The following is a 26141-nucleotide window of genomic DNA, read 5'->3' as shown; positions in this document are numbered from 1 at the left end:
TCTCATTCATTCAATTTTAACAGTAGAAGGCTCAAACCAATTTGTGAAGACTGGGGACATCTAGTGGAAACAATAGGAAGTGCTCAATGAACCATAGCTCACGGTGTGATTAATAGGCAACGTGATAAAGTTGAGTTCGCAATTCAGAATTCCACTTCCTGTTTCCATCTGTCTCGGGGTTTTGACTGCCATATGAGTTCTGTTATACTCACAGACACCATTCAAACAGTTTTAGAAACTTTAGGGTGTTTTCTATCCACAAGTATTAATTATATGCATATCCTAGCTTCTGAGTTTGAGTAGGAGGCCGTTTAAAATGGGCACGAATTATTTTCTAAAATCGCTTTAGCGCCCCCTATCCTAGGGGAACGCCAAGAGGTTAATCAGAACAACAGTTGTATTGCTTCTTTAATCAGAACAACAGTTGTATTGCTTCTTTAATCAGAACAACAGTTGTATTGCTTCTTTAATCAGAACAACAGTTGTATTGCTTCTTTAATCAGAACAACAGTTGTATTGCTTCTTTAATCAGGACAACAGTTGTATTGCTTCTTTAATCAGAACAACAGTTGTATTGCTTCTTTAACCCCTGTGCGGCCTCCGTCCCGTATGACATCCAGCGAAAAATCATATCGCCATTAGCTTAACAAAATTTAATAATTTTAAAAATAAAATAAAAAATTCAAATTATATCGTTTTATAGATACACCTCTCCTGAATCGAACCACGTTGTCCGATTTCAAAAAGGCTTTACAGCAAAAACAAAACATTAGATTATGTTAGAGGAGTATATCGTAAAAGTAGCCACATAGCCATTTTCCGACCAACCACATGCATCACAAATAACCAAAAAACAGCTAAATGCAGCACTAACCTTTGACAATCTTCATCAGATGACACACCTAGGACATCATGTTACACAATACATGCATTCTTTTGTTCGATAAAGTTCATATTTATATATAAAAACAGCATTTTACATCGGTGCGTAACGTTGACTAACTATTTTCCCTCAAATGCATCCGATGAAACAGAGACAATTTACTAAATTACTATTCGAAAACATTTTTAAAATGTAATATTGTCATTCTAAGATTTATAGATGAATATCTCTTGAAAGCACCTGTAATGCCAGATTTAAAAATAACTTTACTGGGTAATCACACTTTGCGATAAAAGGGGATGCGATACTCAGAACAATAGGCTAGCAATAGCAATAGGCTAGCCATCTTGGAACAATCGCATATCACATCTAGTCTTGTATACTATTGTCAATAATCCCTTACCTTTGGTTGTCTTCATCAGAAAGCACTTCCAGGAATCCCAGGTCCACAACAAATGTATTTTCGTTCAAAAAAATGACTCCTTTATGTTCTTGTTCTTGTTAGCGCGTCTGAAGGCTGATCCAAATGCTTCGTCGGCCACGAGACAGCCATTTCGAGAAAATGCATTTTTTTCCCCATTTAGGTTCGTTCAAACATGTCAAACGTTGTATAACATAAATCTTCAGGGCGTTTTTCAACAAGAGAGCCAATAAGATTCGAGGGGGACGATTGCATTGTGTTTCAAAACGTTTCGAAAGGGGAGGGTAACCAGGGGCGCCGGCGTCATAATGGTGATGGCCCTCTCCGTGTGACCACGTTCCACAGCGTCTCATTCATTCAATTTTAACAGTAGAAGGCTCAAACCAATTTGTGAAGACTGGGGACATCTAGTGGAAACAATAGGAAGTGCTCAATGAACCATAGCTCACGGTGTGATTAATAGGCAACGTGATAAAGTTGAGTTCGCAATTCAGAATTCCACTTCCTGTTTCCATCTGTCTCGGGGTTTTGACTGCCATATGAGTTCTGTTATACTCACAGACACCATTCAAACAGTTTTAGAAACTTTAGGGTGTTTTCTATCCACAAGTATTAATTATATGCATATCCTAGCTTCTGAGTTTGAGTAGGAGGCCGTTTAAAATGGGCACGAATTATTTTCTAAAATCGCTTTAGCGCCCCCTATCCTAGGGGAACGCCAAGAGGTTAATCAGAACAACAGTTGTATTGCTTCTTTAATCAGAACAACAGTTGTATTGCTTCTTTAATCAGAACAACAGTTGTATTGCTTCTTTAATCAGAACAACAGTTGTATTGCTTCTTTAATCAGAACAACAGTTGTATTGCTTCTTTAATCAGAACAACAGTTGTATTGCTTCTTTAATCAGAACAACAGTTGTATTGCTTCTTTAATCAGAACAACAGTTGTATTGCTTCTTTAATGTGAACAACAGTTGTATTGCTTCTTTAATGTGAACAACAGTTGTATTGCTTCTTTAATCAGAACAACAGTTGTATTGCTTCTTTAATCAGAACAACAGTTGTATTGCTTCTTTAATGTGAACAACAGTTGTATTGCTTCTTTAATCAGGACAACAGTTTTATTGCTTCTTTAATCAGGACAACAGTTTTCAGCTGTGCTAACATAATTGCAAAAGGGTTTTCTAATGATCAATTAGCCTTTTAAAATGACAGACTTGGACTAGCTAACACAACGTGCCATTGGAACACAGTCGCTCCCACAATCGCTCCTGCTTCCCGACTCACTCCCAACATGCACTTCGACTAGAGAGAGAGAGAGCGAGAAAAGCCCTTATTGAAATTGAATTGAGAGAGAGAGAGAGAGAGAGAGAGAGAGAGGAGAGGAGAGAGAGAGAGAGAGAGAGAGAGAGAGAGAGAGAGAGAGAAGTGGAGACAAATTTGACCCCATAACTACCGTGGGATATGCGTCAACAGCAAACTTGGGAAAATCCTATGCATTGTCATTGACAGCAGACTCATACATTTCCTCAGTGAAAACAATGTACTGAGCAAATGTCAAATTGGCTTTTTACCAAATTACCGTATGACAGAACACGTATTCACCCTGCACACCCTAATTGACAAACAAACAAACCAAAACAAAGGCAAAGTAATCTCAAGCTTTGTTGACTTCAAAAAAGCATTTGACTCAATTTTGCATGAGGGTCTGCTATACAAATTGATGGAAAGTGGTGTTGGTGGAAATACATATGACATAAAATCTATGTACACAAACAACAACAAAATCCAGAAAATACCACAGTGTGCCATCACAGCAGCAAGATGTGTGACCTGTTGCCACAAGAAGAGGTCAACCAGTGAAGAACAAACACCATTGTAAATACAACCCATATTTATTCCCTTTTGTACTTGAACTATTTGCACATCGAACTAAATACCCTCCCCACTAATGACAAACACGAAACAGGTGCAACCAAAAACAGACATAACTAATAGACACTGAAACATAGATCGGTGGCAGCTAGTAGGCCGGCGACGACGACCGCCGAGCACCGCCCGACCGAGGAGAGGCGCCACCTTCTGTGGACGTTGTGACAAATATAGCATTCTGTTGGTGGCAAGAATTTTGTACAATAATTTATATTGAAAAACTGTGTGTTGAATCAAGTGTTGTATTTTGTACCAGTTCATAAACCATGTGCCATCGAAAATCTCTTTCTATTTATTTTGCACCCTGTATGGCGCAGCTGTCAACATTTTTGTCCTCAACTGAAACTGGTATATTTTTATATTTATGACAATTCCTTTCAGACAATTTGTATCTTTTATATTTGACAGGCAATAATTCTCCCTTGTCCACTTGCATCCTCCATTTTTGTGGTAATACTGCAATTAATTGGTTATAAGTTTGGATTGAGCAGACATTCCCATATATTTTTGACAGCAGCACATGTGACATAACTCCACCGTTTATATTCAAAATATTATTAATAAATATAATACCATTTAAAAAAATACTGTTTTTTTATTAATCAGTATATTAGAGTTTAACCATAACATTTGTTGTAATATTTGTTCTATCTTTTCAGGAGGATAAAACTGAAATTTAACCAGCTTTGTATGGCTTGTCTAAACCTCTCACTAAAAGCTTCACTCATACATAAGTTATACTTAAACCCCAAATGGTTCTTCAGTAGATTAAGAAAGGCTCATTCATTGTTCAAAAATGCCTTTTTTTTGCCTTTATACAGATTACAACTTCTCATTTCCAACTAATTGAAAAAGAAATTTTGTTTAAAGTATCTCCCTTTCTTAAGTGCTTGAGGGTGATAGTTTGTAGTGTGATTAACTTTACGATCCATTGAGGTACTTAAAACCATATGATAATCTCCCACCATAATAATAGATTCATTTGTTGCTCATGAGGTAAATAGATTATTATATATAGTTTCTAAGAAGTGCTGATCATCAATTATTTGGCCAATATAGATTAATTAGACAGATATCTCTTTACTTTACTCAGTCCATCTTTGCCTCGATCCTGACTAGTCTCCCAGTCCCTGCCACTGAAAAACATCCCCACAGCATGATGCTGCCACCACCATGCTTCACTGTAGGGCTGGTGCCAGGTATCCTCCAGACGTGACACTTGTCATTCAGGCCAAAGAGAATCTTGGTTTCATCAGACCAGAGAGACTTGTTTCTCATGGTCTGATAGTCCTTTAGGTGCCTTTTGGCAAACTCCAAGCGGGCTGTCATGTCCCTTTTATCGGTCAGTGGCTTCCGTCTGGCCACTCTACCATAAAGGCCTGATTGGTGGAGTGCTGCAGAGATGGTTTCCCTTCTGGAATGTTCTCCCATCTCCACAGAGGAACTCTGGAGCTCTGTCAGAGTGACCATCTGGTTTTTGGTCACCTTCCTGACCCAAGGCCCTTCTACCCCAATTGCTCAGTTTGGCCAGGTGGACAGATCTAGGAAGAGTCTTGGTGGTTCCAAACTTCTTCCATTTAAGAATGATGGAGGTCACTATGTACTTGGGGACCTTCAATGCTGCAGAAATGTTTTGGTACCCTTCCCCAGATCTGTGCCTCAACACAATCCTGTCTCTGAGCTCTACGGACAATTCCTCGACCTCATGGCTTGGTTTTGGTTCTGACATGCACTGTCAACTGTGGGACATTATATAGACAGGTGTGTGCCTTTCCAAATCATGTACAATCAATTGAATTTACCTCAGGTTGACTCTAATCAAGTTGTAGAAACATCTCAAGAATGATCAATGGAAACAGGATGCACCTGAGCTCAATTTCGAGTCTCACAGCAAAGGGTCTGAATACTTATGTAAATAAGGTATTTTGGTTGTAAATTTTTTCTAAATTTGCCAAAAATCTAAAAACCTGTTTTTGCTTTGTCATTATGGGTATTGTGTCTAGATTGTTGAGAAAAATAAATAATTTAATCAATTTCAGAATAAGGTTGTAACGTAACACAATGTGGAAAAAGGGAATTGGTCTGAATACTTTTCGAATGCACTGTATGTGTTAGTCTGTGTGAGAGGGTGGGTCTCCTTCCTGTGGACGGACGGACGGACAGACAGACAGACAGACAGACAGACAGACAGACAGACAGACAGACAGACAGACAGACAGACAGACAGACAGACAGACAGACAGACAGACAGACAGACAGACAGACAGACAGACAGACAGACATGCTGTGCAGTGTTCCGGTGGTGACAGACAGCAGAGGGGAAGCCTGGGCTGGTTGTGATGATAATGTTAATGTACTTACATCCTCACACTGCATCAGGGCTCTACAGCTCTGATAGAGGAGATGGGGAGAGCACACACACACACACACACACACACACACACACACACACACACACACACACACACACACACACACACACACACACACACACACACACACCCCCCGTGTATACACTTTATATACACAAGTATGTGGACACCCCTTCAAATTAGTGGTTTTGGCAATTTCAGCCACACCCGTTCCTGACAGGTGTATAAAATCAAGCACACAGCAATGGAATCTCCATAGACAAACATTGGCAGTAGAATGGTCTTACTGAAGAACTCATTGACTTTCAACGTGGCACCGTCATAGGATGCCACCTTTCCCACAAGGCAGTTTGTAACATTTCTGCCCCGGTCAACTGTAAGTGCTGTTATTGTGTAGTGGAAACATCTACTGTACGAGCAACAACGGCTCAGCCGCAGATTTATATGGCCACACAAGCTCACAGAACAGAGTGCTGAAGCCCGTAACGCATCTGTCCTCAGTTCCAACGCTCACTACCGAGTTCCAAACTGCCTCTGGAAGCAACGTCAGCACAAGAACTGTTTGTCGGGAGCTTCATGAAATGGGTTTCCATGGCCGAGCAGGCGCACACAAGCCTAAGATCATCATGTGCAATGCCAAGCGTTGGCTGGAGTGGTGTAAAGCTCACCACTATTGGACTCTGGAGCAGTGGAAACGCATTCTCTGGAGTGATAGATTACGCTTTTGTTTCAGCATGACAATGCCCCCGTATATAAAGCGAGATCCATACAGAAAATATTTGTCGAGGTCGGTGTGGAAGAACTTGACTGGCCTGCCCAGAGCCCTGCCCTCAACCCTATCAAACACCTTTGTGATGAATTGGAACGCCGACTGCAAGCCAGGCCTAGTCGCACATCATCAGTGCCTGACCTCACTAATGCTCTTGTGGATTTTTTTTAATTTATTTTTTTAGTTTAACTAGGCAAGTCATCTAAGAACAAATTCTTATTGACAATGATGGCCTACCCCGGCCAAACTCTAACCCGGACGACGCTGAGCCAATTGTGCACCACCCTATGACACTTCCAATCCCGGCTGGATATGATACAGCCTGGATTCGAACCAGGGACTGTAGTGACACCTCTTGCACTGAGATGCAGTGCCTTAGACCGCTGCGCCACATGAATGGAAGCATGTACCCGCAGCAATGTTTCAACATCTAGTGGAAGTCCTTCCCAGAAAATGCCCATGATTTTGGGCAGGAGTCCACAAACTTTTGGTCATGTAGTGAAGCTCGGCATGTGGTGAGTTGAGGTGGAGAGCCATAGGCACTGTTTTTTGTGAATCGCATCCAAACTCCCTGTCTGCCTCTATGTCTGTAACCACTGATCTAACACGTTAGCAGTGGTTCCATTACATAGCTTCTATTTATACAGTCATTTACTGGGGGAAAGATGCATTCAAACAGATACATTGCTTTCCTCTGCTGATGGAGAGAGAGAGAGGGAGAGAAAGAGAGAGAACAAGACAGAAAGAGAGAGGGAGACTTTTAATTACTTCCCAACTCTACTTATCCTCACAGGAGAGAAGCGAGGGAGGGAAGAGCGAGGGGAATGAGGGGGAAGAGAGGAGGGAGGGAGAGAAATGGTGTGTTCTATGAGACAGATGTGGCGTGTGCTAGATGCAGTGTAATTAACATGCAATTAACACTAATTAAGGAGGGGAGGAGAGGGGTGAGGCCCCTAAATATGACTCCATAGTTGTGGGGGTGGGGGGGTGTTAATGATGAGGGAAGGAGAGATTGAGGGATGAGGAAAGATAGGAAACGTTAGGGCAATACTCTAGATGATGATCAGGGAAAGGGAGGTTTGAGAGGAGTGGGAGGGAGGTTTGAGAGGAGTGGGAGGTAGGTTTGAGAGGAGAGGGAGGTAGGTTTGAGAGGAGTGGGAGGTAGGTTTGAGAGGAGTGGGAGGGAGGTTTGAGAGGAGTGGGAGGGAGGTTTGAGAGGAAAGGGAGGGAGGTTTGAGAGGAGTGGGAGGGAGGTTTGAGAGGAAAGGGAGGGAGGTTTGAGAGGAGAGGGAGGTAGGTTTGAGAGGAGAGGGAGGTAGGTTTGAGAGGAGTGGGAGCGAGGTTTGAGAGGAAAGGGAGGGAGGTTTAAGAGGAGAGGGAGGTAGGTTTGAGAGGAGTGGGAGGTAGGTTTGAGAGGAGAGGGAGGTAGGTTTGAGAGGAGTGGGAGGGAGGTTTGAGAGGAGTGGGAGGTAGGTTTGAGAGGAGTGGGAGGGAGGTTTGAGAGGAGTGGGAGGTAGGTTTGAGAGGAGTGGGAGGGAGGTGTGAGAGGAGTGGGAGAGAGGTGTGAGAGGAGTGGGAGGGAGGTTTGAGTGTGTTGTGGCTAGGGGAAGACTGTGCTTTATCATGCTGGTCTTCCAGTGTCTGCCACCCTCTGCTGATCGATATGGCCACTTTGCTGTTAAACACTCAACACAGACACACAGACACACAGACACACACACACACACACACACACACACACACACACACACACACACACACACACACACACACACACACACACACACACACACACACACACACACACACACACACCGTAGGGCCGTGGGGGTTTGGTGCTGTATGGTGCAGATGGATGGCCACAGACAGAGGGGTAATTGTCCCAGCTGTCCCTTCTCTCACCCTTCTCTCACCCGTCTCCCTTGGTAATGTAAAGGGGCAGGACTAACAGCCCATAGGGTAGGGGTAGGCAACTAGATTCAGCCGCTGGACGACTTTAAAGGGGCAGGACTAACAGCCCATAGGGTAGGGGGAGGCAACTAGATTCAGCCGCAGGATGACTTTAAAGGGGCAGGACTAACAGCCCATAGGGTCGGGGGAGGCAACTAGATTCAGCCGCAGGACGACTTTAAAGGGGCAGGACTAACAGCCCATAGGGTCGGGGGAGGCAACTAGATTCAGCCGCAGGACGACTTTAAAGGGGCAGGACTAACATTCCATAGGGTAGGGGTAGGCAACTAGATTCAGCCGCAGGACGACTTTAAAGGGGCAGGACTAACAGCCCATAGGGTAGGGGTAGGCAACTAGATTCAGCCGCAGGACGACTTTAAAGGGGCAGGACTAACATTCCATAGGGTAGGGGTAGGCAACTAGATTCAGCCGCAGGACGACTTTAGTCAGAACAGATGACTGGGGGTTCGGAACACATATTTATAGTAATTTGTACAGTGCAAATTGATCACAAATGATCCCTAAACCAGATTGTATTTAAAAAGAACAATAATTTCATACCTTGACAACATTGAGACACGATCACGTCTGGGTTTATCGTGGGAATACTTGGGAACACATTAAAGGAATTTTGCTTAATTAATGTTGATGTTACGGTCTTTTTTTACCACAAAAGTTTGGGGGCACCCAAAAAATTATAGAGGGTCGGTTTTTGCCCACAGGCCGTCTGTTGCCTAACCCTGCTACAGAGTATCTGTCATGGCTCCAAACACACGCACACACACACACACACACACACGCACACACACGCACACACACGCACACACACACACACGCACACACACACACACACACACACACACACACACACACACACACACACACACACACACACACACACACACACACACACACACACACACACACACACACACACACACACACACAGGATAGACCTCAATTATCACTTACACTCTTTTTACCTCCCTCTCTCTCTCTCTCTCTCTCACTCTCTATCTCTCTCTCTTTTTTCCTCTGTCTGTCTCTCTCTCCTCCTCTCTTTCATATATTTCTCTTTCTCCCCCTCCATCATTCTCTCTCTCTCCTCCTGTATTTGTAAATGGAGCTTCATCTTTTCATCCCTCCTCCTGAATTTTATCGTAATGCATTATGTACAACTCCTCATGCTTCTCTCTCTCTCTTTCTTACTCTCACTCTCTCTCTTTCTTCTCTCTCTCTCTCGCTCTCTTTCTTCTCTCTCTCTTCCGTCTTTCTCTCTCTCTCTTACTCTCACTCTCTCTTTCTTCTCTCTCTCTCCCTCTATTTCTCTCTCTCTCTCTCTTTCTTCTCTCTCTCCCTCTAACACTCTCTCTCTCCCTCTTTCTTTCTCACTCTCTCTCTCTCTCTCTCTCTCTCTCTCTCTCTGTCTCTCCATCTTTCTTTCTCACTCGCTCTCTCTCTCTTACTCTCTCTCTCTCTCTCCCTCTTTCTTTCTTTCTTTCTTTCTTTCTCACTCTCTCTCTCTCTCACACACACTCTGTCTTCCAGTCTCTCTCCTCCAGTCTCTCGATTGTCTCTCCTCTCTTATCTTCGCTTTTGGTTTCACTTTCTCTCTATCTTTCTCTCTATCTTTCTCTCTCTCTCTCTCTCTCTCTCTCTCTCTCTCTCTCTCTCTGTCTCTCCATCTTTCTTTCTCACTCGCTCTCTCTCTCTTACTCTCTCTCTCTCTCCCTCTTTCTTTCTCACTCTCTCTCTCTCTCACACACACTCTGTCTTCCAGTCTCTCTCTTTCAGTCTCTGGATTCTCTCTTTTCTCTCATCTTCGCTTTCTCTCTCTCTCTCTCTCTCTCTCTCTCTCTCTCTCTTTCCTCTCTCTCTCTCTCTCTCTCTCTCTCTCTCTCTTTCTTCTCTCTCCCTCTAGCACTCGCTCTCTCTTACTCTCTCTCTCTCTCTTTCTCTCTCTCTCTCACACACACTCTGTCTTCCAGTCTCTCTCTTTCAGTCTTTGGATTCTCTCTCTTCTCTCATCTTCGCTTTCTCTCTCTCTCTCTCTCTCTCTCTCTCTCTCTCTCTCTCTCTCTCTCTCTCTCTCTTCTCTTCTCTCTCTCTCTCTCTCTCTCTCTTACTCTCTCTCTCATTCTTCTCTCTCTCTATCACTCTCTCTCTCTCTGACTCTCTCTCTCTCTCTTGCTCGCTCTCTTTCTCTCTTTTCCTTTCTCATTCTCTCTCTGTCTTTCCCTGTCTCTTTCTCTTTCTTTCTCGTATTCTCACTCCATCTCTTTTTTTCTTTGACTTCATCTCTCTCCTACCATAGTTGCTCCCTCCTATGAGAACAGGGTGGAGCTTTTCCAACATAAACAAAGTAAATGGAGTTCATTAACAAATACCTACTGATAATGGAACGTTTACCATCTGGTAGGATTAACCCACATCCTGCATTGATAGTTTCATCTGGTAGGATTAACCCACATCCTGCATTGATAGTTTCATCTGATAGGATTAACCCACATCCTGCATTGATAGTTTCATCTGATAGGATTAACCCACATCCTGCATTGATAGTTTCATCTGGTAGGATCAACCCACATCCTGCATTGATAGTTTCATCTGATAGTATTAACCCACATCCTGCATTGATAGTTTCATCTGATAGTGATTAACCCACATCCTGCATTGATAGTTTCATCTGATAGGATTAACCCACATCCTGCATTGATAGTTAATATGTGGTAGGATTAACCCACATCCTGCATTGATAGTTTCATCTGATAGGATTAACCCACATCCTGCATTGATAGTTTCATCTGATAGGATTAACCCACATCCTGCATTGATAGTTAATATGTGGTAGGATTAACCCACATCCTGCATTGATAGTTTCATCTGGTAGGATTAACCCACATCCTGCATTGATAGTTTCATCTGATAGTATTAACCCACATCCTGCATTGATAGTTTCATCTGATAGGATTAACCCACATCCTGCATTGATAGTTAATATGTGGTAGGATTAACCCACATCCTGCATTGATAGTTTCATCTGATAGGATTAACCCACATCCTGCATTGATAGTTAATATGTGGTAGGATTAACCCACATCCTGCATTGATAGTTTCATCTGACAGGATTAACCCACATCCTGCATTGATAGTTAACATGTGGTAGGATTAACCCACATCCTGCATTGATAGTTAATATGTGGTAGGATTAACCCACATCCTGCATTGATAGTTAATATGTGGTAGGATTAACCCACATCCTGCATTGATAGTTAATATGTGGTAGGATTAACCCACATCCTGCATTGATAGTTAATATGTGGTAGGATTAACCCACATCCTGCATTGATAGTTTCATCTGATAGGATTAACCCACATCCTGCATTGATAGTTTCATCTGATAGGATTAACCCACATCCTGCATTGATAGTTTCATCTGATAGGATTAACCCACATCCTGCTTTGATAGTTAACATGTGGTAGGATTAACCCACATCCTGAATTGATAGTTAATATGTGGTAGGATTAACCCACATCCTGAATTGATAGTTAACATGTGGTAGGATTAACCCACATCCTGCATTGATAGTTTCATCTGATAGGATTAACCCACATCCTGAATTGATAGTTAATATGTGGTAGGATTAACCCACATCCTGCATTGATAGTTTACATGTGGTAGGATTAACCCACATCCTGAATTGATAGTTAATATGTGGTAGGATTAACCCACATCCTGAATTGATAGTTAATATGTGGTAGGATTAACCCACATCCTGCATTGATAGTTAACATGTGGTAGGATTAACCCACATCCTGAATTGATAGTTAACATGTGGTAGGATTAACCCACATCCTGAATTGATAGTTTCATCTGATAGGATTAACCCACATCCTGAATTGATAGTTAACATGTGGTAGGATTAACCCACATCCTGCATTGATAGTTAATATGTGGTAGGATTAACCCACATCCTGCATTGATAGTTAATATGTGGTATAATTAACCCACATCCTGCATTGATAGTTTCATTTGATAGGATTAACCCACATCCTGAATTGATAGTTAACATGTGGTAGGATTAACCCACATCCTGCATTGATAGTTAATATGTGGTAGGATTAACCCACATCCTGCATTGATAGTTTCATCTGATGGGATTAACCCACATCCTGAATTGATAGTTAATATGTGGTAGGATTAACCCACATCCTGCAGTGATAGTTAACATGTGGTAGGATTAACCCACATCCTGCATTGATAGTTTCATCTGATGGGATTAACCCACATCCTGAATTGATAGTTAATATGTGGTAGGATTAACCCACATCCTGAATTGATAGTTAATATGTGGTAGGATTAACCCACATCCTGAATTGATAGTTAACATGTGGTAGGATTAACCCACATCCTGCATTGATAGTTAATATCTGGTAGGATTAACCCACATCCTGCATTGATAGTTTCATCTGATGGGATTAACCCACATCCTGCATTGATAGTTAACATGTGGTAGGATTAACCCACATCCTGAATTGATAGTTAATATGTGGTAGGATTAACCCACATCCTGAATTGATAGTTAACATGTGGTAGGATTAACCCACATCCTGCATTGATAGTTAAAATGTGGTAGGATTAACCCACATCCTGCATTGATAGTTAATATGTGGTAGGATTAACCCACATCCTGCATTGATAGTTAATATGTGGTAGGATTAACCCACATCCTGAATTGATAGTTAATATGTGGTAGGATTAACCCACATCCTGCATTGATAGTTAATATGTGGTAGGATTAACCCACATCCTGCATTGATAGTTAATATGTGGTAGGGGTTGAGGACAGTCTGGGTAACAGTTTGTTATCCTTGCCACTCCTGTCACACTAAACATCTTTGGCATGTCACATGGAGTACAAGGACTGGAATGTTAGCTAAACAGACTGGTACCCAGGGAAGGTCCTTCAGAGGAGGCTGGTGGGGGAGGATTAATAGCTTTAATGGAGTGAATGAAAAGGTTTTAAAGAAACCATGTTTCAAGCCATCACTATGAGCTGATTTAAAGTGCCGCTAGCCACCACTCGTTTCCTCTCAATTCAACTCCGTTTCCCAGGGGGCCGTGTGTCTGTCTTATCTCAGGGCCAGTTTAGAGTGGTCACCCGGGTGTTGGTGACAGGGATCCCCGTCGTCACGGTTACTCTGATAACAATGAAGTAAATGGCGGTTGTCACGGCGACACCTAAAAGGGCCGTCACTCCTGGCGACCTGGAGAGCATCGCTGCCACTTTCTGCCCGTAATGGACAGATGATCACATGGGGTCTGGGGGAGGAGAGGAGGACTGGAGGGTATCCCTCGCTCTCTCTCTCTCCCCTCTTTCGCTCTTTTACTCTCCCCTCTCTCTCTCTGTATGTCTCTCTCTTTCTCTCACTCTCCATCTTTCTCTACACTCTCTCCTCTCGCTCGCTCTTTCTCATCACTCTCTCTCTCTCTCTCTCCCTGTCTCTGTCTGTCTTTCCCTCTCTCCCTCTTCTCCCTCTCCTCTCTCTATCTGTTTGTATAATACATACAGTAGTGTAGACATGTTTAAGTTGTTAAATGTGTGTCCACTCCTCCCAAACAGCTTCCTTATCTCCTATGTCAGGGGAGCAGAGAGAATGCCAAACGACATTCATACCTCACACTACACTATGACTAAGACATAGAGTCTGCGTCCCAATTCATTTTATAGTGCACTAATTGAACGAGGCCCAGAGGGGAAAAGCGTGTCGTTTGTGATGCACCCTACAACATTATTCACACACTCTTAGAAGGACAGAGGCAGTTTAATATGAAATGCTTCTTTATTATTTAAAACCATCGTGTTTCAGGGGAAAACAGTGTGAGTCATACCTAGTGGAGATTCATATCACTCTCACACTCACTCAATCTTTCTCTTTCAATCAATCTCCCTTTTTCTCTTTCTGTCAATCCCTTTCAGACTTGACTGATGTTCCTTTCCTTTCTGTCACCCTCAGTGATCCTGAAACTCTCCCCTACCTCCACCCTATCTGTTATTCTTTACAATAACCAAGATTAAGATGTCTGTTTAGCTAGGAACTAATGTTTTGTCGTGTTGTGGTCTGTGTTTTCCTGCAGCAGGCAGACGAGGTTGCGCAGACGGAGGTTTCCCATCAGCTCCACCTGCAGCAGTGTGATTCGTCAGAGAAGCAGCAGCCCAAGCGGTTACATGTCTCCAACATCCCATTCCGCTTCAGAGATCCAGACCTCAGGCAAATGTTTGGGGTGAGTAGCGAGCTGTTACATGTTTCAAGTGAGAAATTAGGCATCACAAGACCTCACCCGTACAATACCAAGGTTTCCCAGCACACAGGCCTACTATAGTAACACTGTTGGTCTACATACCAGTGTGTTCTCAGTGTTCAGAACACACAGGCCTTTATAACAAAACACCAGTGTTGAGTCGACCATGTTTCAATCATCTCATTCTCCCTGCTTGTGTTTTGTGTAAGCCTTAGCTCTACAGGTACATCAAGTGTCACTTTAGAGATCGTCCTGTCCCCATTAAAGATGTATGAGCCCCGTCACACTTTTTAGAGAGGGGGCCTAAATGATCCCCCTTCTAACCTCTACATACCCTCTCCTCCTCAAATTAGGGACAGATATGAATTTTTCATCTCCTGGACCTCTATAGGGCCGTCGTCCTTAAACGCTCCTTGGAGAGAGAGAGAGAGGACATGTCACAAGGCGTGTTTGAATTCCCAAGACTGTTAACGCTGTAGCAGTTCTCAGAACAGAACACGGTTCAGTCACAAGACTGTTCTAGAATTACAGAATGATTCTAGAAAAGTTGTTTTATTCTCTGCTTTGTGAAAGGAAACATCTGACACTGTATCAGATGTCTGCGGGAACTTGTTCTTACTTATTTCATCATTTTTTTGTTCCTGGAGGAACTTAGGACTGGCCCGTACTATAGACTTCTAACTCTGCTGGTCTCAGGCTGTTTTCTTCACTTCTGGCCTTACAGCCCAATAGGCATCTTGTACCCACTCCTATGTACCCACTCCTTGGGGCGGCAGATAGCCTAGTGGTTAGACTACTGCAATTCAGTCATGTTGTTTAAAATTCCAACAAAATGACCAAGAATTCCCCATAGAGCACAGAGTCAGTTTAGCTTCTCACTCCCACATAATGTTAGATGAGTAGAAGACAGAGTATACAGAGAGACAGAGTATACAGAAGGGAGATAGTGTGAGTAGAACAAACAGAGAGACAGAGTACACAGAAGGGAGAGAGTGTGAGTAGAAGAAAGAACGACAGAGCGAGCGAGAACACAAATAAACAACATGCCATGAGAGAGAGAGAGAGAGAGAGAGAGAGAGAGGAGAGAGAGAGAGAGAGAGAGAGAGAGAGAGAGAGAGAGAGATCAACCCATGGTATTTGTTGCTCTACAGCTTGGTAAGACCACTCTTTACAGTACAGTGTTACTAATGGCAGCCAGTACATATATTCTACTACACTGTAACATTTAAAATACTAAGAGGCTGGACATTTCTCCCCCGTCTCCTGGTTCTCAAATGGAGCCCAACATTTGCTCCCTTTCGGCCAGGGCTTTGTTCCATAGCGGGCGGTGCCTGTCCCCCTGGCCGTGCCCAGAATCGGAGGCCTTGATGTGGGGAGAGGTAGAGGAGATGGAAGGGTCCCGCAATGGAGACACGATTAATGGTATTCCTCAGCACTGTGTTTAAAAGGGACTTTATCCTCATTAGGTGTGTGTAGGGCGACAGGATCCAGTCAGGGACAGATTTGGTGTGTGTGTGTGTGTGTGTGTGTGTGTGTGTGTGTGTGTGTGTGTGTGTGTGTGGAAGCCTGGTACTCTAACTCCCCAGTAACACTCCCCGGTCACTTAGTGAAGTCTCCAAGGCACTGAGTCCTGCACCACAATTAACCAGAGACACTGAGAGAGGAGCGAGGGATTAGAAGAGACAGACAATCTGGTAGAACTCACTACAATCAACGATGCTCAGAGTGCGTCTTACCCTGTTGTCTGAAGGACTACACTGACACAGACCCTGAAGAGGAGGACCGAGCTCGGACAAGTTGGTCCGTCAAAACAAAGTCACATTTTTTGCCCTTTTTTTTTGTACTTTAGACACTTGGAAACTCAAACTGTCCAATCAGTTTCACGGGGAAAGTTAAGGCTTGAAAAGTTACTTTTGGTTCTTTGGTTCGATACTTTAGTCACAGACAAGGCAGCTGAGCAGTTTGGTTAGCTAGTTGTGGTTGTTCAGTTGTCTCCAGGGTGGTGGGACAGGATACGAGGGACATGTCATCTTGTCAGAGTCTACACACACACACACACACACACACACACACACACACACACACACACACACACACACACACACACACACACACACACACACACACACACACACACACACACACACACACACACACACACATCCTCTTTGTCGATGGTCCAGTCTCAAGGATTAATCGTTGTGGGCAGACCTGAAGTACTGCGTCCCAGATTCCATCAGGGCTTTGCCATCCCCACAATGGGTTCCAGTGCCGCTCTCTCCCATTGCCTTTAAATGTAGCAATGAGCGACTGGCTCAATGTGCCATTACGACTCCGTTTGAGCACCGCCACAATGCAAACAAAGGCAATAGCCAGGCATTATATTAAATGGAATTTCTTTCCATTATAGCAGAAAGGGGATATTGGAACATTATAGAAAAAGCCAGGCAATGACGAGGCATTGCAACACACGAGGAGGTTATAATCAGGGGAACACAACAATTGAAAGCTTCCTTTTAACGGTCCTTATTGTGACAATTTAGGTCCTCATCAGAAATAAAGTGAAACCGACATCTCAGAAGAACTCTTAGCGACGTGGTCGGGTGCTACTGTACAGACGCAGGCACATAAAGACAATATGAATACAAAGAAATAACAAAATGGTTTCATTACCCAACCTTATTTGATTTTAATTCATAATTAGAGAAACACATTTAGGAGGAAATTAAAGCGATGAGTATGAGGGCTTAATGGTAGACTGGTAATTGGGATTCAAAGCACCATTTCACGGATTCAATTCTCTCATTCTCACAACCATGTGTCGGAAATCTCTAATCTCAATGTCTATGTCCCAAATGGCAAACCATTTTAGTTGTATTTTTACATTTGAAATGTAACCTAACTACTTTCCACCAAAGGCATATGGGCCCTAGTAAAAAGTAGTGCTATATAGTGAATAGGGCCCTGGTCTAAAGTAATGCACTATATAGGGAACAGGGCCCTGGTCTAAAGTAATGCACTATATAGGGAATAGGGTGCCTTTTGAAACAGATCCCAACGCTTACCTCAAATATATCACAGAGGGCTTGAGACCTCCCTGCATGCATTGCAGCATCCTTTACCATTAAAGTGTTTGATAGCTCTCTCAGAATATCGGAAACTCCTAAACTATCCGACAGGGAAACTCCAGAATGCTGTTTTTGCTTTCATGTCTTGGAATGATCTGAAATATGAGATTCCAAATTCCAAATTCCAAAACACCAGGCTTCAGGTATACAGTATCAATGAGGTTTTGTCCTGAGTCAGTTCGTGAAAACATTTCTTAATTCCGATTTCCAAGGAGCACATGAATACAGCATGACACAGAGAGCCGGGATGGCTTCCACTAGACACCAGCTGTGCCCCAGTCGCTTCAGAAGCCTGTTCATTTTGCACCACACTGCGAGAAACAGGCTAATATAATGTCCCCAGTGCCATCGCTATGTTTAATTAATAACCAGGCACTTAGAGAGCCAGCCGCAAGAGGGTCCTTACAGTCACTCTCCTGGAGGTAGGGTCTAAAATGAATCCTTACCGTAGCGCACACACACCCACACACACACACACACACACACACACACACACACACACACACACACACACACACACACACACACACACACACACACACACACACACACACACACACACACACACACACACACACACACACACACCAAAGAGGGTTCTTTCCGTCCCAGAGTGTCTCTTAAACAAGTCGTTACTGTACATCACACACACACACACACCTCCCCCCAGACACACACACCCTTGGTTCAGGTGTGTGCATGCGTGCGTGCGTGGACAGTGCTCTTCTATATCTGTGTGTGTGTTTCTCTCGAGAAGCGAGACGTACATCAGGGGTTCGCTAATGGACTTTTAATGATACCTTCCTTCATCTGCCTAATCACCTCTTCTAGAAGCCGCAGCCTTCCAGGTAGAACCCCCATCTTTCCATCATGCTGCAGCAGCATTCCTAACAGAACAGGGAATCATGTCAGTCGGAAGCTACTAACATTCTATTCCATAAGGCTCCATTCCATCCCGCTCTCTCGGATCTTCCACCATTTGGCCTTTCAGGTTGTGTGTAATTATAATTCCTCCATGTAATTTACAATAACAAATCAGTGTTGAGATGAACATGTGAGTAGTAATGGTATCAGAGGGGGATAGAGAGGACAGCTAAAGCTTCTATTGTAGTCTCCCCTTGATGCCAATTCATTAGTGGGCTGATTAAAGTTCATTTACTACAGTGTTTATTTAGTAAAAGAAGACTGTGTCATTAGCCTGTAAGGGAGCAGTTCTCTCTCTCTCACACACACACACACACACACACACACACACACACACACACACACACACACACACACACACACACACACACACACACACACAGAGAAAAAAAAGTTGTTTATAGTACATTTAATCTGCACCCCAGGCCCATTAGCACAGGCCCATTAGCACAGGCCCATTAGAACAGGTATAAACCGTTAGCATCATTAGCTTCTCCAGTCTGTGTTGGGCTAAACCAGTCATTCACTATGGAAGGAGACTAAGCAACAGCTGTGAGACAATGGATTAATGTGAGGAGGTGGAGGGGAGGTGGAGGGGAGGTGGAGGAGGAGGTGGAAAGTTCTGCTATGCTTGCCTGAATAAGGTGATGGAGAAGGGTTGTATTTACAATGGTGTTTGTTCTTCACTGGTTGCCCTTTTCTTTTCCTGTGGCAACAGGTCACAAATCTCGCTGCTGTGATTGTACATGTTAGTATTTCACCCAATAGATATGAACGTTTATTAAAATTGGGTTTGTTTGGGAATTCTTTGTGGGTCTGTGTAACCTGAAGGAAATATGTGTGTCTTTTTGTTGTCTCATGATGTGGTTGGGTCTAATTGTGTTGCTGTCCTGGGGCTCTGTGGGGTGTGTTTGTGAACAGAGCCCCAGGACCAGCTTGCTTAGGGGACACTTCTTCAGGTTCATCTCTCTGTAGGTGATGACTTTGTATTGGAAGGTTTGTGAATCACTTCCTTTTAGGTGGTTCTAGAATTTGTGTGTTTCTGTACATGCACCCTGATACAAAGCCTCTCGGCCTGCCCTCCCTCTCTCCCTGCCTCTCTCTTTACCGCTCTCTCTCTCTCTCTCTCTCTCTCTCATGCTCTCTCACTCTCTTCCACGAGCCAGGTGATCAATTCCATTGTGCTTCTGCTGAGTGAGGCAGACAAGGTTGTGTGTGCTTGTGTGTGCTTGTGTGTGTGTGTGTGTGTGTGTGTGTGTGTGTGTGTGTGTGTGTGTGTGTGTGTGTGTGTGTGTGTGTGTGTGTGTGTGTGTGTGTGTGTGTGTGTGTGTGTGTGTGTGTGTGTGTGTGTGTGTGTGCGTGCGTCCATACATTTGTGTCCATGCACCCTGATACACAGCCTCCCTCTCTCTCTCTTTCTCCCTCTCTTTCTCTCTCTCTCTCTCTCACCCTCCCACCCTCCCTCCATCTGACAGGGTAATTAGAATGAAATAATGTGGCCGGTGTAGACAACAATTAACCGTTGCTTTCATCCCAGTCATTAGGAAGAGTGGAGATTTGCTTTTATTCTGCTGTGTCTCTAATGATTCCGTTCGCCCGCCCGCCCGCCCGCCCGCCCGTTCTCCCGCCCGTTCATCCGCCGTCTAGATTCAATGCTTAAAGGTCAACTGCCCCTTAGAACCGACTTCTCGAGTTTTAAACGGCCTGTGTGGCATCGATATGAATGAGAAGCTTTAATTCTAATGTCAAAATGGACTAGAAAGTGTAAATAGAATAATTTTGGTCATAAAGTCAGTCTCGTCCAAAAACAGACTTTTGTTAGTTAGTTGGTCACGACTTACTGGAGGGTTGGGTTACGATCATGTACGCCCAGTGCCCACTAACAGGAGAGAGGCAGTTGTGCGCGCTCTATCCAATCAAAGCAGCCAGAACCTCTAAGACAGTGAGACAGACCTGCCCATCACGCAGCACATCAGACTTCTTTGAAACACGCTGCCAATGTTATGTTGAAATAACCCTTGGCCCTAAGCCCTTTATGGAGTGGCCACTTGCTGATGTGTTTGATAGTGTCAGTCAAATTAGAATTGAGATGATCAGAACACACTTTTATCCCAACTGCAACTTGCCAACATTCCAAAATCCATTCGCAAGCATCTTGTTAATTAATTACAGATTTCTTGATTTATCTGATTTCATTCTGACTATTATAACTTCTTATGGGCAGGTGGGACGGTAGCGTCCCACCTCGACAATATCCGGTGAAATTGCAGAGCGCGAAATTCAAAATACAGAAATACTCATAAGAAAAATTCATAAAACATACAAGTGTTATACATCGGCTTAAAGATTCACTTTTTGTTAACCTCTCTGGGCTAGGTGGGACGAAATCGTCCCACCTACGCAACAGCCAGTGTAATCCCGTGGCGCGATTTTCAAATACCTTAGAAATGCTATTACTTCAATTTCTCAAACATATGACTATTTTACACCATTTTAAAGACAAGACTCTCGTTAATCTAACCACACTGTCCGATTTCAAAAAGGCTTTACAACGAAAGCAAAACATTAGATTATGTCAGCAGAGTACCCAGCCAGAAATAATCAGACACCCATTTTTCAAGCTAGCATATAATGTCACAAAAACCCAGAAGACAGCTAAATGCAGCACTAACCTTTGATGATCTTCATCAGATGACACACCTAGGACATTATGTTATACAATACATGCATGTTTTGTTCAATCAAGTTCATATTTATATCAAAAACCAGCTTTTTACATTAGCATGTGACGTTCAGAACTAGCATACCCCCCGCAAACCTCCGGTGAATTTACTAAATTACTCACGATAAACGTTCACAAAAAACATAACAATTATTTTAAGAATTATAGATACAGAACTCCTTTGTGCAATCGAGGTGTCCGATTTTAAAATAGCTTTTCGGTGAAAGCACATTTTGCAATATTCTGAGTACATAGCCCAGCCATCACGGCTAGCTATTTAGACACCCACCAAGTTTAGCCCTGACCAAACTCCGATTTACTATTACAAAAGTTTGATTACCTTTGGTGTTCTTCGTCAGAATGCACTCCCAGGACTGCTACTTCAATAACAAATGTTGGTTTGGTCCAAAATAATCCATCGTTATATCCAAATAGCGGCGTTTTGTTCGTGCGTTCAAGACACTATCCGAAGTGTAAATAAGGGTCACGAGCATGGCGCAATTCGTGACAAAAAAATTCTAAATATTCGTTTACCGTACTTCGAAGCATGTCAACCGCTGTTTAAAATCCATTTTTATGCCATTTTTCTCATAAAAAAGCGATAATATTCCAACCGGGAATCTGCGTTTAGGTAAACAGACGAAAGAAAACAAAGCATGAGGTCGACTCGGGCACGCGCCTGAGTCTCACAGTACTGTAACCAGCCACTACCCAAACGCGCTACTTTTTTTCAGCCAGAGCCTGCAAAGCCACGATTCAGCTTTTTGCCGCCTTCTGAGAGCCCATGGGAGCCGTAGGAAGTGTCACGTAACAGCTGAGATCCTCTGTAATGGATAGAGATAATCAAGAAGGGCAAGAAATTGTCAGGCAGGGCACTTCCTGCATGGAATCTTCTAAGGTTTTGGCCTGCCAAATGAGTTCTGTTATACTCACAGACACCATTCAAACAGTTTTAGAAACTTTGGAGTGTTTTCTATCCAAAGCTAATAATTATATGCATATTCTAGTTTCTGGGCAGGAGTAGTAACCAGATTAAATCGGGTACATTTTTTATCCGGCCGTGTCAATACTGCCCCCTAGCCCTAGCAGGTTAATCCAGCATACCATGCGATTATCTGAGAACAGCGCCCCGCTTACAAAAGCATACAAACATTTTCCAGCCAAGTAGATTAGTCACAAAAGTCAGAAATAGAGATAAAATTAATCACTTACCTTTGATGATCTTCATACGGTTGCACTCACAAGACTCCCAGTTACACAATAAATGTTTGTTTTGTTCGATAAAGTCCCTCTTTATATCCCAAAAAATCTGTTTTGTTGGTGCGTTTTGTTCAGTAATCCACTGGCTTAAAGGCCGTCACAACAGGCAGACGAACAGATCCAAATAGTACTGGTAAATTTTGTCGAATCATGTCAAACGATATATTTTATTAATCCTCAGGTTGTCTATTGTCTTTATAATTGATAATATTTCAACCGGACAATAGTGTATTCAATACAAAGGAAAAAGAACAGAGGGCGCATCCCGGTCACGAGCGCAAAAAGCTCTGGTTCATTCGACCGACCACTCAGATAATGTTGTCATTTTTACTCATTTTTCAGAATAAAAGCCTGAAACAATGTCTAAAAACTGTTGACATCTAGTGGAAGCCATAGGAACTGCAATCTAGGTCCCATCCATTTATATGGTGGATAGGCTTTGGAAAAACAATCAATTCAAAAGATTGCCACTTCCTGGATGGATTTCCCTCAGGTTTTTGCCTGCCATATCAGTTCTGTTATACTCACAGACAATATTTTAACAGTTTTGGAAACTTTAGAGTGTTTTCTATCCAATACGCCCATGCAAATGCATATCCTAGCTTCTGGGCCTGAGTAACAGGCAGTTTACATTGGGCACCTCATTCATCCAAAATTCAAAATACTGCCCCCTCCCCAAGAGAGGCTAAGGAAGTGACTATTTTGTGTCTATGTTGCTACGGTGACGCAGGAGGGACAAACGACATTACCTGTCAGGGTACTGTATGCTAACAGAACACACCCACATCAAACCACACCCACATCAAACCACACCCACATCAAACCACACCCTTGTTTGGCTTCAGTCATGACGCTGCATTTCTTAATGAGCAATCTTCAAAACGAGGCCAAATCAGGAAGTGCCCTTTAAGCCATTTTTTGTTTTACTTGCACACACACATACATAAACATACACACACACACACACACACACACACACACACACACACACACACACACACACACACACACACACACACACACACACACACACACACACACACACACACACACACACACACACACACAGCAGACTACCAACAATGGGTTTTTGTCCTTTTTGGGAAAAGGAAAAGAGAGGAGAGTGAGGGAGACATATAAACAATCACATGTTCACTGGGCCGTGTTGCTTTTCTTATTTAGACTCAGTCTATCTGGCAGGCTACAAACAAGCATGGGCTCTTCTCTCCTCCTCCAGATTGGTGCTGCATCGCTGCGCCAGCTCTGTTGTCTGTATGTACCAGTATATAATATTTCACAGGCCGAGGTGTGTTCCCTCCTCATAGACAAGGATGCATGGTGTGGTGTGAGTGTGAGGTACGATGTGAGGTGTGAGGGAGGTACGATGTGAGGTGTGAGTGAGGTACGATGTGAGGTGTGAGTGAGGTACGATGTGAGGTGTGAGTGAGGTATGATGTGAGGTGTGGTGTGAGGTATGATGTGAGGTGTGGTGTGAGGTACGATGTGAGGTGTGAGTTTGAGGTACGATGTGAGGTGTGAGTGAGGTACGATGTGAGAAGTGAGTTTGAGGTACGATGTGAGGTGTGAGTGAGGTACGATGTGAGGTGTGAGTGAGGTACGATGTGAGGTGTGAGTGAGGTATGATGTGAGGTGTGGTGTGAGGTATGATGTGAGGTGTGGTGTGAGGTACGATGTGAGGTGTGAGTTTGAGGTACGATGTGAGGTGTGAGTGAGGTACGATGTGAGGAGTGAGTTTGAGGTACGATGTGAGGTGTGAGTGAGGTACGATGTGAGGTGTGAGTGAGGTACGATGTGAGGTGTGTGTGAGGTACGATGTGAGGTGCGGTAAAACACGGTGAGACGGTGACCTTGCCTGTGCTCTGCTGGTATTACGTCGGCTTGGACACCATGTTTATTTATTTATTGAAATCAACTACTTGATTCAAGGTCTTATTATGGGGAGACCAAGGCTGTGGCATCATTACAATAAGGCTGGGAAGAGGAGGATGGGGGAGAGGGGAGTTGGAGACAGGGGAGAGAAGGGTAGGGAGAGTATGGAGAAGAGGGTGGGGAGAAGAGAGAGGGGAGAATGGAGGTGGAGACTGGAGAGAGGAGAGTGGTGAGAAGAGAGAGGAGAGTTGGAGACAGGGGAGAGGAGGGTAGAGAGAGGAGAGGTGGAGAGAGAGGAGACGGGAGAGGAGGGTGGAGAGATAGGAGAGGTGGAGACAGGGGAGAGGAGGGTAGGGAGAAGAGAGAGGAGAGGTGAAGAGAAGAGAGAGGAGAGGTGGAGAGGTGAGAGGAGGGTCAAGAGAAGAGAGGTGGAGAGAGAGGAGAGGAGGGTTGGGAGAAGAGAGAGGAAAATAGTGCACTACGTTGCGAATAGGGCCCTATCTAAAATAGTGCACTACGTAGGGAATAGGTTGCCATTTGCGATGCAAGCGAGGTCTCTATTCCCCACCGCTGGGCTACTGAGCTACTGGGCTACTGGGCTACTGGGCTACTGGACTACTGGACTACTGGGCTCCTGGGCTACTGGGCTACTGGATTACTGGACTACTGGGCTACTGGGCAACTGGGCTACTGGACTACTGGACTACTGGGCTACTGGGCTACTGAGCTACTGGGCAACTGGGCTACTGGGCAACTGGGCTCCTGGGCTACTGGACTACTGGGCTACTGGGCTACTGGGCAACTGGGCTACTGGGCTACTGGGCTACTGGGCTACTGGGCTCCTGGGCTACTGGGCTCCTGGGCTTCTGGGCTACTGGACTACTGGGCTCCTGGGCTACTGGACTACTGGGTTACTGTGCTACTGGGCCCCTGGTTTACTGGGCTACTGGGCTCCTGGGCTACTTGGCAGAGGACAGGCCTGCAGACATCCAGACACAGACATAAACACCAACTGAAGTTCTGACACACTTTTGCTGCTGTCTTTCTAAAAGGGTTAGACTTGGGTTAGAGTTGGGTTAGAGTTGGGTTAGAGTTAGAGTTGGGTTAGAATTGGGTTAGAGTTGGGTTGGAGTTGGGTTAGAGTTGGGTTAGGGTTGGAGTTGGAGTTGGGTTAGAGTTAGAGTTGGGTTAGACTTAGAGTTGGGTTAGAGTTAGAGTTAGAGTTGGGTTAGAGTTGGGTTGGAGTTAGAGTTGGAGTTGGGTTAGAGTTAGAGTTAGAGTTGGGTTAGAGTTGGGTTAGAGTTGGGTTAGAGTTAGAGTTAGAGTTGGGTTAGACTTAGAGTTGCGTTAGAGTTAGAGTTAGAGTTGGGTTAGAGTTGGGTTGGAGTTAGAGTTAGAGTTAGGTTGGAGTTGGGTTAGAGTTAGAGTTAGAGTTGGGTTAGAGTTGGGTTAGAGTTAGAGTTAGAGTTGGGTTAAAGTTGGGTTGGAGTTGGGTTAGAGTTAGAGTTGGGTTAGAGTTAGAGGTGGAGTTGTGTTAGAGTTGTGTTAGAGTTAGATTTGGGTTAGAGTTAGAGTTAGAGTTAGAG

The 26141-nt window shown here is 43.8% G+C and overlaps 1 pseudogene across 1 annotated transcript in view; it reads left to right on the top strand.

The window, feature by feature from the left end:
- Positions 1-26141, top strand: part of LOC106589866 (RNA binding protein fox-1 homolog 3-like) — a 919181-nt pseudogene that overhangs the window by 810604 nt on the left and 82436 nt on the right. Inside the window, exon 7 of the transcript XR_014383051.1 lies at positions 14467-14613. The product of XR_014383051.1 is annotated as an RNA binding protein fox-1 homolog 3-like (transcript). The remainder of the gene's footprint in view (positions 1-14466; positions 14614-26141) is intronic.

This window comes from Salmo salar, chromosome 28 (assembly GCF_965601325.2).
Source record: "Salmo salar chromosome 28, fSalSal1, whole genome shotgun sequence".
Classification (NCBI taxonomy): domain Eukaryota; kingdom Metazoa; phylum Chordata; class Actinopteri; order Salmoniformes; family Salmonidae; genus Salmo; species Salmo salar.
The sequence above is the reverse complement of the archived record's forward strand: the minus strand, read 5'-3'. Positions and strand labels throughout refer to the sequence as shown.